The sequence below is a fragment of the Mustela lutreola genome, chromosome X (assembly GCF_030435805.1).
Source record: "Mustela lutreola isolate mMusLut2 chromosome X, mMusLut2.pri, whole genome shotgun sequence".
NCBI classification, from domain to species: domain Eukaryota; kingdom Metazoa; phylum Chordata; class Mammalia; order Carnivora; family Mustelidae; genus Mustela; species Mustela lutreola.
In genome coordinates this window covers 41,276,383-41,289,946 of record NC_081308.1, presented here as the reverse complement: position 1 = coordinate 41,289,946, position 13,564 = coordinate 41,276,383, and the positions used below count along the sequence as shown (strand labels likewise).

Sequence of the window (13,564 nt, the reverse complement as noted above, 5' to 3'; positions counted from 1 at the left end):
AGGGAGCCTGCTTCCTCCTCTCTCTCTTACCTGCCTCTCTGCCTGCTTGTAAACTCTCTCCGTCAAATAAATAAATAAAAATCTTTAAAAAAAAAAAAAAAAAAAAAGAAATGAAATTTAGAAGAACTGTGATTAATATTTGAAGACTTTAATGGAAAAGGTAGACAACATGCAAGACCAGATGAATAATTTCAGCAAAAAGATAGAAAGCATAGGAAATAATCAAATGGAAATGCTAGGACTTAAAAAAAAAAAAAAAACCCAACATGCTCAAAAAAAGACAAAAAAAAACCCAACACGGTCAACAGTAGACTTGACACAGCTAAGGAAAGAATCAGTGAGTGTAACAATTGAATTTATTGGTCAGATCAATAAAAATTAAAACAAAAAGGGAAAAAAGAGTGAAAAAATAGAACACAGCATACAAGAACTATGGGAAAAATATCAAAAGTTATAACATACTTGTAATTGGAATTCCAGGGGAATAAAAGAGAATGGAATACAGGAGTTATGTGAAAAAATGATGAAGAGCTCTCCAAAATTAGTGACCGACAACAGTCCACAGATACAAGAAGCTCAGAAGAACACGAAGCAGGATAAATATGACAAAATAAAAAAGCTACATCTAGGGACGCCTGGGTGGCTCAGTTGGTTAAGCAGCTGCCTTCGGCTCAGGTCATGATCCCAGCGTCCTGGGATCAAGTCCTACATCGGGCTCCTTGCTCGGCAGGGAGCCTGCTTCTCCCTCTGCCTCTGCCTGCCATTCTGTCTGCCTGTGCTCACTCTCTCCCCCCCCCTCTCTGATAAATAAATAAAATCTTTAAAAACAAAAAAAGCTACATCTAGGTAAAGATAAAGAGCTTGAAAGCAGTCAGAGGAAAAAAGACACATTATAGAGAAACAAGGATAGAAATTAAAGCAGATTTATCAGAAACCATGCAAACAAGGCACAGTGGAGTAATATGTTGAAGTGGGAAAAAACTGTCAACTCAGAATTCCGTATCTCATGAAAATGTCCTTCAGAAGTGAAGAAAAAAAAGACTTTATCCAACAAAAGCAAAGAATTTACTGTCAGCAGACCTGGTAAAAAGAAATGTTGAGGAAAAATTCTTCAGGCAGAAAGATTATGTTTAAAGTGGGAGCTTGGATTAGCATAAACAACACTGGAAAAGGAATAAATGAAGGTTTACTATAATATTTTACTTTCAAAATGTTTGAAAAGCCAATTTTCAACACCAGCCAAGGGCCAATCTTGAAAGAAACTCTTCTAACGATAGCAAGCAGCGTTAGGACTGCTATGGTAACTCTTTTCAGCACAATAGGGTATGTATACTTTAAAAACTTAAAGCTAGGGGCACCTGGGTACCTCAGCTAGTCAACTGTCTGCCTTCGGCTCAGGTCATGATCTCAGGGTTCTGGCTCTCCCTCTCCCTGTGCCCCTCCCCTGCTTGTGTTCTCTCTAATAAATAAAACCTTAAAAAAAAAAAAACTCTACAGCTAACATAATACGTAATAGTGAGAGACTGGAACAGGTTAAGAATGTCTTCTCTTACCACTACAATTCTGGTAAAGAAGAAAAAAGTAAGAGTACTCATATTACCTAATTTCAAGACTTACTATAAAGCTATAGTAATCAAGACATTGTGGTAATCGCACAATGATGGACACACAGATCAATGCAACAGAATGGAGAGCCCAGAAATAGACCCACACAAGCACAGCCACATTTTTGACACAGGTACAAAAGCAATAATAATGGAGAAAGGAGAGTTTTCAGCAAATGGTTCTGGAACTCCTGGACATCCATATGCAGGAAAATAAAACTTGACACACACCTCATATTCATGGCTGGTGGGAATGTCAAACAGTAGAACCACTTTGGAAGATAGTTTGGCAGCTTCTTATATAAACTCAGCAATCCCTCTCCTGGTTATTTACCCAAATGAATTTAAACCTTATGTTTCACCAAAAATAAGTATGCTAAAGTTTACTGCAGCTTTATTCATAATCATCAAGAAACTAGAAGCAGCCAAGTTGTCCTTCAACAGGTATATGTACGAACTGTGGTACAACCATAAATTGGAATGCTATTCAGTGATAAAGGGAACATGCTTTAATTCACATAACATGGATTAATCAAGTAAAAGAAGCCAGACCAAAATAGGCTAAATATTGTATGATTTCACTCATATGACCTTCTGGAAAAGGCAGGACTTCAGCTAAAAATTCAGAAGTACATTATTCTGAGGCATTTCTAGGAAACAAAACTGTGTGTGTGTGTGTACATATACATGTATATGCATATACATGTGTATGTATGTACATGCACATATATTTTCATATATATTTTTTAACAGGGATATGTGTGTGTGTACATATATACATGTATTTTAACAGGGATAGTTCTGACCAAATCAACTTGGGTAGGAGTCCATGGAAGTTCACATCACCATTCACCACATACCATCTCTTTAAATAAATGTATTGGATTTTTAAAATTAGGTAATACATTCACATGGTTTAAAATTCAGAAGGTAGTTATAACTTTTGGATCTGAGGAGGTAAATGTGCAACTGTCTTCAGTTCTCCCAAATCCAATTCACCTAACACCAGCTTCCTTCACCATGCCCCTAAGTTTGACCCCAGTGAGATCAAAGTCCTATATGTAAGGAGAACTGGTGGGAAGTTGGTGTCATGTCTGCCCTGGCTCCAAATATCAGCACCCCCTCCCGCCCTTGGTCTGTCTCCAAAAAAGGTTGGTGATGACATCGCCAAGGCAACTGGTGATTAGAAGGGTCTGAGGATGATAGTGAAAATGACCATTCAGAATGGACAGGCCCAGATTGAAGCGGTACCTTTTGCCTCCGCACTGATTATCAAAGCCCTCAAGGAACCGCTAAGAGACAGAAAGCAGAAAAACATTAAGCACAGTGGAAATAACACTTTTTTTTTTAAGATTATTTATTTATTTATTTGACACAGAGAGATCACAAGTAGGCAAAGAGGTAGGCAGAGAGAGAGAGGAGGAAGCAGGCTCCCCGCTGAGCAGAGAGCCTGATGCGGGACTCGATCCCAGGTCCCTGAGACCATGACCTGAGCCAAAGGCAGCGGCTTTACCCACTGAGCCACCCAGGCGCCCCGGAAATAACACTTTTGATGAGACTGTCAACACTGCCTGAAAGATGCAGCACCAACATTTAGCTAGAGAATTCTCTGGTACCATTAAAGAGGTTCTGGGGACTGCCTGAACTGTGGGCTGCAGTGTCGGTGGCCGCCACCCTCATGATATCATCGATGACATGAACAGTTGTGCAGTGGAATGCCCACCTAGTTAAGAACTGCAAAGGAAAGTATTTCAATGAAGGATCATTTGACAACCAAAAAAAAAAAAAAAAAATTAAGGTATATAAAAGCTTATGCAGTAAAAAATCTTCCTCCAACTCTCTACCTTGGCTGTATATGCCCTAAAGCTATCAGTGTCTTAACATCCTTCTAGAAATATCTTTGTCTATGTAAGCAAAAACATATATATTATACAGTATATATTAGTGTCCCCAGTAGCTGTCACAAATGGTAGCATATAATACACACTGTTCTGTTTCTTGTTTTTCTTCATTTTGTACATCATAGAAATCATGCAATATCAGTGTAATATTCTACTGTATAACCAAGCCTTAACTGATACTTAGAATATCAACCAATCTTCTGATATTATAAATAATACTCCAAGTAATATGCAAATATTTGTTGAATAAATTCCTGGAAGTGTTTGCTGGGTCAAATGATATATATATTTATAATTTTGAAGGCTATTTTCAAGTCACTGACTTTTAAAATGTCAGGGATTTTCCCTTTTTAATTTTTATTCTAGTAGGAAAGAAAGGAAGCTGAGATTCTATCACCAGGCAATTTCTGGAGGAATGTACATCTCTAAGATGTACAAAATGAGCCTTCTCCTCAGTTTCCCACACATACTTCCTAGGGTCCAGTTGCATTTTCATGTAATATATTTCAGGCCAATAGCTGGCTGCAAAGCCTATTTCATTCAGTTTATGTGAAAGGTGTTACTTCTGAAAACTACACAAGCAAAGGTCAAAGGCTGATGCCCCAAATTGCTGATCACTGACCACTCACTACACAGCACAATACTGGATTCTTCACTGCAGCTGAAGGGGGACTTTACAATCTTGATGAAATAAAATATACCTATGGAGAATCCTTTGTCTTCATTATAAAGCCCAAATAAGGATTTCTTCTCAGGTAAAAATCATAAATCACATAAAGGTTATGAAGGAAAGCTGCAAATGTTTCTCTCATCTTCCAGGTAGTGATGGATTTCCAATTAACCATCTTTTTGCTTGACTACAAAGCACAGTACAGCTTAGTACCCTAAGTTTTTTGGGGGAGGGGGGTAAAGCTTGAACAGGAGGTTGAGGAAACACAAGGACTCTTTTTTTTTTAAGGTTTTATTTATAGGGTGGCTCAGTCAGTTAAGCGTCTGCCTTCAGCTCAGGTCATGATCCCACGGTCCCAGCATCGAGTCCCACATCAGGCTCCTGGCTCAACGGGGAGCCTGCTTCTCCCTCTACCTGTTGCTCCCCCTGCTTGTGCTCTCTCTCAATCTGACAAATAAATAAATAAAATCTTAAAAAGTAAAGATTTTATTTATTTATTTGGAGGGGCACCCTCGAGCAAGGGAGAGGGGGAGAAGCAGGCTTCCCATTGATCAGGGAGCCCAACGCAGGACTTGATCTCGAAGACCCTGGGATAATGACCTGAGCTGAAAACAGACCCTTAACTAGCTGAGCCAACCAGGTGCCCCACCTCAGAGACTCTTTAGATAACAGCCACACACGATGAATGAGCAGTCAAGCCACTCGCAAGAGTACCTACACCCAGAGCCACACTGTCTCCCTTTGGTTTCCTTCTAGGAAAACTATTATTCAGATCCACACTCAGTAGGAGAGAAGATGGCACCATCATATTACTGAGTTTCAAGAATACACTACATGTAGGGGGCGCCTGAGTGGCTCAGTGGGCTAAACATCCGACTCTTTACTTCAGCTCAGGTCATGATCTCAGGGTCACGAGACTTAGCCTCACGTTGGGTTCCACACTGGGTGTGAAGCCTCTTTAAAATACTCTCTTCCTCTGCCCCCGCCTGCTTTCTCTCTCTTAAAAAAAAAAAAAGAATACACTACATTTAGAAATGAGTGTTTAACAAGATTTATCAAAGGAAAGGAGGTTACATTCATTAATTATTATGCATTACTGCAGTAAGGGTCTCCAGTTAAAAAAAAAAAAAACACCTTCTTGTATTTGTACCTTTAGATGGTTCTCCCGCAATGACTCTGGGCTGGGCCAAGAAGCACTTCCCTACTTTGGCTGATATGACGGTATCAAATGTGATGTAAATAGACATTGAGAAGTGCTTGTGCACTGGCGCTGGCTCCTGCTCTCTACGCCTCGTGCCTCTGAGACCACCATGTCAGCAGATCCAGACTAGCCAGCTGCAGGAGAGACCACTTGGGAGTGGAGATGAGCCATCCTTGCTTAGGGCCTTCTAGACCCACTGACCTGACAGCTACCAGTTACGTGAGCAAGGCCATCCTAGATCATCCAACTACCAGCTAACAACCCTCCCTGTCAAAAAAAAAAAAAAAGCTAACTGACACAGGCTACTTCAAAATAAATATGTTTGTGGTATGGTACATATGGAAAGGGGAAGAGAACACTGGTTTTCCTCCTGTGCAGTGCATTCTGCATATAAGAAATTGTTTCAAACAGAAAAACCTGCAGTACCTGGATGGGAATAAATAAATATATAAGTACTGAAAAAATGCCTAAGTCTTCCCAGATTCTCACAAATGTGCTGTCTGCCATCACAGATGGCACACACCAAAAAAACAAAAAACATTAAAAATTTCCATTTAGTCACTGAAGCATCCTTATCATGATATATTTAAACCGAAGTCTTATACTCAACAGTTCCATTTCTAACACTGAACAACAACTCGGGTTTCCAGGAATTAGTCTCCCAATTTTACTTTTTTCCCCATTTGACAGGGCTCAGTGAAAACTGAAAGAGCTCCCTTAATGCAGCCTAAAAAGCATCAAATATATACGCCTAATTAAACCACCTAGAAGCCTTCTGCAGACCAGCTTCTTCCAGCATCACAGCAACTCTTTTTAGCTCTGTTAATGGTGGGCAGTAGAAACTGTTTAAGATCTACACATTTGGGCCAGAAACATTGCCTCCACTGGATCACAAAGTGGGACACTTAAGGGGAAATTACTTTTTTTTTTTAAAGATTATTTATTTATTTGACAGAGAGATCACAAGTAGACAGAGAGGCAGGCAAAGAGAGAGGAGGAAGCAGGCTCTCCATCACGCAGAGCGCCGGATGCGGGGCTCAATCCCGGGACCCAGGGATCATGACCCGAGCCGAAGGCAGAGGCTTTAACCCACTGAGCCACCCAGGCGCCCCATGAAGGGGAAATTACTTTAAGCTACTTTTGCTTAGGTCTCACTAGATGCTTTTGCGGATTACACACGCCTCGCAGTGCCCACCCACGCACCCCCCCCCATGGTTTAAGGTGAAAAACACCTTCCAGCAGCCTCCCACTGCCCTTGGAATAAAACACTAGGTCCTTAATGAGATCCCATAAGGCCCTGTCAATCTCCCTCTGCCTACCTCTTCTATCTTTCCCCAGGTCCTAGCCAAACCTCTGTGGATCCCTTCCACATCTCTCTTTCACCTCCGTGTCCTCACAACACCTGGTGTTCCCTCTGCCTGGCAATCCCTTCTCTCTTTTACCTTGCTTATTCCTGCTTATTATTCAGGGTCCAGGGCACCTTGCTAGTTTCCCTTATAAAAGCATTCTGCCTCTTACTTGCTGTGTGACCATTGGCAAGTTACCTTTGCCTTACACCTCAGAAAGATATTCCATGTTGAATACTTAGCACAGTACTCAGTACACAGGAAATGGTTAACAAGTCATAGCTGCTATTGTTATTTCTTATAGTGACCTCCAACACAGCTCTCAGTACAATTAGAAATTACATATTTATTTGTAGGAAAAACAGAAACATCTCCTAGGATCCCACCTTAATATCTAATATATATCTAATACTGCTCATGCTATTTCCCCACATACTGCATTGGTGGGCGTGGGGTGGGGAGACAAAATCAATGTTTACAGAGCAATTATCACCTCAATTAATTATTACCTTGGAGATGTCAAATTGAGGAGATGAAGAAACTGAGGCATAGAGACATCAAGTACTGGCCCAGATCAAGTGATAGATTTGAATCCAAGTTGGCCTGACCCCAAAGCTTGTGCTGGGTATACCACACCAAAGGCTTCCCTAACTCATGAACCTTGTTATCTAAAAGCAACAAGTCTCAGGGAAAATGGATCTTCACATTCGACTCTCAGGTATCTATTCTTCAGATCCTTAACCAGTCTGATGTTCTAAGCACCTCGTGTAAACTCCTTCAACAGAATGCTCTTCCCCCTGACTGAGTTAGATTTCTTTCTTCCTTCACATTGGATGTTGAACTCTTAACGGGATGAGTTATCGATATTTCACCTCTTATACCCTAGCAAATAGGAGGCACTCAACAGATGTTTGCTGAACGAATTAAATGAAAATATTGGAGAATACACTACAGCTGCAAAGATGGGCAGTGGTGGAGTGGATTTTCATAACAAGGTGGAAGTTTGGCATAGTTAGGAAGACACTTGACATGAATGATGACAAAAAGGGAGTTTATCTTAGCCGCTTTTACACTGTTATGATTTCTACATCTAGCACCAGAGATTCTGCGTGACTTACACATATGTGCTCCACAGCTACAGGTAAACTTCACTCTGCCACTGGGGCCCTGCGTCACCACTAAAGTTCTGCTATACCCTACGGGTACATCTGCGCCACCCTTCAGGACAGGATGCCCTTGATAAATGCCAATCTCTCAGCAGTTACTTTCAAATGGTTCAGAAAAAGAAACAAAAAAAGCAAATGATAAAGCAAGGGGTAGCAACCTATTGATAATTACTGACCTTGGATAAAGGGAATACAGGAGTTCTTTGTACTATTCTTGCAACTTTTTGTAATTATAATCAAAATAAGTTTTTAAAATCTAAAAAGGAATTAGAAGAACTTTCCCAGGAGATTACAACACACAAGGTCTGGTGTACTGACCATGCTGGTACCATATTCTCTTGTCAGCTATTTCAAAAAGCACATTCCGGGCTCAGATTTCTTTGCCTATCAGCCAGTATCAAGGGACAAGGAGCTCCCTGGGTAGTAGGGCTCAGCTATGGCCTCTGGGTTGTGACAGAGATTAAATTATTTACTGCTTAGGGGCGCCTGGGTAGCTCAGTCGTTGGGTATCTTTGGCTCATGTCATGGTCCCAGGTTCCTCAGATGGAGCCCTGCAGCACTGGGCTCCCTGCTCAGCAGAGAGCCTGCTTCTCCCTCTCCCACTCACCCTGCTTGTGTTTCCTCTCTCGTTGTCTCTCTCTCTCTCTCTCTGTCAAATAAACAAATAAATAAAATCTTTAAAAAATTATATATTGCTTAAAGAGTATTAATCAATGCATGGGCATCTCCTATCAGTCAAAAACACCAGTACCATTTCCCCACACCAGGCCCCCTACCTACTTTCTCCATTTAACTGCCCTCTCAATTACTTTTTACCTATGGGTTAGGCAAATTCTCCTCAGGACCCTTCTTTCTGTCACCCAAGAGAAGCATAGAGGCAGTTCTGAAGGTAAGAGCTTTGCTGCTATTATCTATGGAGAGACCTACAGGGAGGAGGCAAAAATAACCATGGGGGAGTCACAGATATTTCAGAAAACAGAAAACCCAAAGCAGTAGTTACTTGTTCTGTAATGACCATTTGCCATCACCTTTTTATTTGCTCATCATTTTTACCCATTCACCCTAGATTCTCCCCACAAACCGGACTGCTTCAGCTTTCCCAGCCACTGTAACTGAACAACAGGGAGATACTGCTAAACCACTCAATGTCCCCATGTAAGCCAGTTCAGGAAAGTGCCAGATGGGTGTCACCCAACACCCACTCCTCATCTATAAGGTGATGTAACTAAGTTATTCCCTGATGAGAGATATTTTAATGTAAGCCAGCATATGATCTCGACCTTCCTCAGCTCCTACTTTGCATAACCTCCATGAGGAAGGAGGTGCATTGTGTCCTACGATAATATTCAACCTCTGTATCCCTAGTCAAGGCCTATAAGAGCTCTCTGTAACGCCATGTCTTCACAAACAGCCAATGCCTCCTGCCTCCCCTTATCTTCCCCCAAATACTTGCCTAGTTCCAGTCAGGCCTCAAAGTAGTGGGCAAAAAGAAGAAATAGATTTGCATTCCTTAGTAGAGAAATGGATTGTTACAGCTGATGGAACATGAGGAAGGGAAAAGACAGGCATTATCAAACGAGAGGATCATACACAACCTACCAGCCTAACATCCTCTGTTCACTAACCCATCTGTCTCAACTATGATGAGAGCCTGTGTCATCACGTGTCCTGCTTCTGCAAACTTCATCTACAGGCCGGAAGATGGGTCATGGGCACCCCTAAGGGTGCTCCTGAATCACTCCTGGCTCTCAGTTGATCACAAACCCTTCAGGAAGGAGTGGAAGGCCTTTCTCCACTTTCTCCTACCTGTGACCAAAATTCACAGGCTACTAAAAGTGAAAAGGCACTTACCATACTGCCATGACTCAGAAAGGCTGAAGACAATGCTTGGGTTCTAGAACCAGACCCGCATCCCTGAGTATTCCACAATTGACTGAATGAAAAATGCAAGGAACTGTTTTAAGACAAAGATATTAGGTCAGGAACTCATCTCTAGCAAACAGAACTGTAGAGAAGACCACAGTTAAAGAAAAGGTGGCTGTGATAGTAGCTAATACTGAGAAGCACGTCCCAAAGATCTCTTGCAATCCTTTCACCACTTGAAGAGAGGTATTACCTTTTATAATTTAAGTATTTCAGCACAGAGCTCACTTTAAATGAAAAAGAAAATGATACGTTATGGAGGTAGACCACTCAGCTAAACAAAAAAGAAAAAAATCTATTTTCACTTATCCAGAGAGGAATCACATGATGCTATAAAAGCATGAAAACTACGGTATGCAAAGCACACAGAGGCAGGGATCCACATTCCCATTGTTTACAGATGTTAAGAAAATATTAAATTAAATAAAACACAAAGCTTTGTTGAGACCGACTCCTTTCTCACCCTCACCCTCACCCCCAACCCCAGGCTGGCAAGAAGTGCCTTTAGGGAAGGTATTTAAGAGAACTGCTCTGGGAAAGTGGATTCTGGGTTGCTTAAACTGAGCCAAGATGTTGTGCAACCCGTCTTTACCTAAATTATTTTCCATTACTTTCAGAGTTTAGAGAGAAGCAGACAGTTATCTTTATCAAACTGAATACCGGGAATGAGGTCGCCTTTCCCTTCAGGCCCCTGAAATCACCATCAACACGGTTTTGATTTCTTATACAATCAGACGGCGTTGCGGGAGGGCGGGGATTCCATCCTCAGCTTCACAGATAAACGGTTCTCACATCAAAAAACCTTGCGCACATCTGAGGCCATGGATTTCCTAGCAACTCAGAAAGTCAGAAGCGGCCAAACAAGTTTCTTGCCAAATGCCTGGGAACTACATATGTCCCAGGGCTATACAATGATACCAACTTTTAAACATGCCTACACATACCGCCACTACGGTCACTCACTCGAGATCCCGCGCCCCCCCCCCTTGCCTTCTCACAAATAATAAACGCAGGTTGCCCTGTGCGATTTAAAGCCAGACTTCACCAAAGCCATGGCTCTGAAAAAGCGAGAGAAAAAAAGATTGGAAGGAGGCTCTCTCTCTCTCTCCCTCCCTTTTTTTTTTTTTTTAAATCGATCGCCCCACAGCCGAGGGAATAAAACCAACTCGATCGCTGGAGAAAAGTTAACTTTGCTGTGCCCGGCGGTGGGAAATTTTCCCCATAAGATTCTCACAGCCCTCCTGCTTTTCCCATCGCCCCCCCACCACCCCCGCCACAGCCCGGACCGCCAGGCGCTCGGCGGTTGTTGCGGCCGCCCCGGACTGGCAGCGCCCGAACAATGACGGGAGGGGGAGGGAAAGTTGGCCAGCCCGCGGGGCGCTCGCGCTCCTGCTCCGGAGGTACCCGCCGCTCACCGGGGGCCTCGCCACTCCCTGAGCCGCCCGGCCCCCCTCTCTCCAAGCACTCGGTTCTTCACGCCCCCCAACACCGAAACAGCCAGGGGCGCGCCCTCGCTCCTTGGAGCATCCGGCCCCGGGGCGGCCGGCAGAGCAGGTCCCCCCGCCGCGGGTCTGACCCCGGGAGCCCCGAGACCAGGCAGAGCACAGAGAGGGAGGGGGCGCCGGGAGGGGGCACCGGAGGGAACAGCCGCAACAGTTATGGCGCTCAATTCCTGCCCGAGTGGAGCTGCAGCCCGAGCCCGAGCCCGAGCCCGGGCGTCCGCCCCCGCCCCCCCGCGTCGGCCACCCGGCACTGCCCCGGGCCGACGGAGGAGCCAGCGGGCACTTTACCTCAGCCCACACACGCTCTCGGCCCGAAGACGCCGGGGACGCCGGAGCGACCGCGCTGTGGGGCCGGGGCGCCCCGGAACGCTGCGAGGCTGGGCCGGGACTTTGCGCTCCGCGGCGCCCGTTTCGACTCCCCGAGGCCGCCACTCCCGCTGCCCACCCGGCGCGACGCCCCCAACGCCGCCAGCGCCGCGTCCAGCTTCGGCGGCGCCTACCTTCGCGCAGCTAGGTCGCTGCTCCTTCTTTCAAGCTCCACACTCGGGCCCGGCAATGTGCCGGGCGAGTCCGGTAGGGGTGGTAACCGCCCCCTTAACCGCTCGCTTTCTTCTCTCTCCTCCCTCGCACCTGCCCCCTAATCTCCTCCCCACCCCCGCCCCCGCCCCGCCGCCTGATCCGCCCGGGCCGCCCCCTGCGCCTCCGCTCCCGCCCTCGGCCCTCACCCGCCCGGCCCGTCAGGCCTCAGCGTTGGGCAGGCGGTTGGGCGGCGGCGGCGGCGGCAGCGGCAGCGGCGGCTGAAGCGGCGCGGAGCACTATTGTATTCCTGACACTGTGCGCTCCCACGCTCCGCCTCTTCCCCTTCCTTCCAACCCCCCACCCTCAATCACCGCCCCCCCCCAACCTCAACCGCCGGCCGCGCTCGCCCTACCCGACTGGCTCCCCGCCGTCCGCCGCCGCGCGCTCTTCTGGCGGGCTGGGCGCCTTCGCCACCGCCGCGCGCCTCGAGGCTCCGCCCACTCGGTGCTCCCGCACCCGCGGCGTCGTGCTCCAGGTGGGTTCCTCTCTGCTCCTGCTGGGCGCGCTGCTGCCGGGAGGAGCCTCGGCAGGGATAAGTGCCCGAGAGGACGATGGGGAGGTGCCTTGGCTGTGATGAAATACAAACTAAGCTTTTCAGGGCCCCTTTCAACTCTAAAGTTCTGTAAGTGGACCCTCCTGTAGGAAACTCATTGTCGGCCACTATTGATTTAAGTTGTTTGCTCTTGAATTACCTATAATAATAAAGCCAGGGTGCCTATTAACAGAATGAATTTATTCAGTTGCCAGCACAAATGGGCTGTGATGGTGTGTGGCTTTTTGAGGTGTCAACTGGGTTAGGCTACCGCTCCAGTTATTCAATCAAACGTTGATCTACGCATTGCTGTGAAGATATTTTGCGGATGTAATTAAAGCTCCTGATCAGTTGATTTAAAGTAAGGGAGATTATCCTGGATAATCTGGGTGGGCCCTATCATTCCTTTCTGACTGCTTGCCCTACACATTTTGGATTTGCTTACCCAGCCCCACAAATTGTGTAAGCCAACATCTTTGAATGAATGAATGAATGAATGAATGAATGAATAATGTGTGTGTGTGTGTGCACCCGTGTGTGTATAAAATATCCTGTTGGTTGGCTTCTCTGGTGGAATCCTAACTCCTACAGATGTTTAAGCAACAAACCCCTTTTGGTTTATTTCTCTGGGTTTGGAAATGGACCATGTGCAATTACCATGAACTCATACTGTCATTTTCATTTACATTTCTTGGCTAAACAAAAATGTAGGCTCTTCTGTATTTTGTCTGATTTACATAGTAAAGATGTTGTTCTATTTCATAATACACAAATGTGTGTGTTCTAAAACATTCATAGTCCTTCAGATTTACCTTGTTTTATTAACTTATCTTGAAATAATTATAGATTCACGGCATCTGTAAGAAATATTACAGAACAGACCCATGTACTCTTCACCCAGTTTCCCCCATGTTAATATCTTACATAACCAAGACACTGATATGGGTACAATCCACAGACCTTATTCGGATTTCACCAGTTTTACATGCAAACATTTCTGTGTCTGTGTCTATCGTACTACACCATTTTCTCACGTGTAGATTTGTGTAACTACCACAATCAACTGTTCCTTCTTCTACCCAGTATAGATAGTCACAGTCACCTCCTTCACCTACTCCAACCCCTGGCAACCTCTGACAT

At 44.8% G+C, this 13,564-nt stretch overlaps 1 protein-coding gene and 1 pseudogene across 6 annotated transcripts in view; one reads left to right on the top strand and one right to left on the bottom strand.

The window, feature by feature from the left end:
• The window catches only part of JADE3 (jade family PHD finger 3), a 135,970-nt gene extending 123,598 nt beyond the window's left edge, over nt 1-12,372 (bottom strand). For 2 of the 6 annotated variants that reach the window (XM_059157503.1, XM_059157507.1), the window contains exon 1: nt 11,814-11,988. The gene's annotated coding sequence lies outside the window, so the exon portion shown is untranslated. Of the gene's footprint in view, nt 1-8,495; nt 8,537-11,601; nt 11,695-11,813; nt 11,989-12,244 lie in introns of those variants that run through there. The other 4 variants (XM_059157504.1, XM_059157508.1, XM_059157505.1 and 1 more) reach the window with 4 other exon arrangements.
• Nucleotides 1,978-3,335, top strand: LOC131820928 (large ribosomal subunit protein uL11-like; annotated as a pseudogene).
• Nucleotides 12,373-13,564: the final 1,192 nt, after the last annotated feature.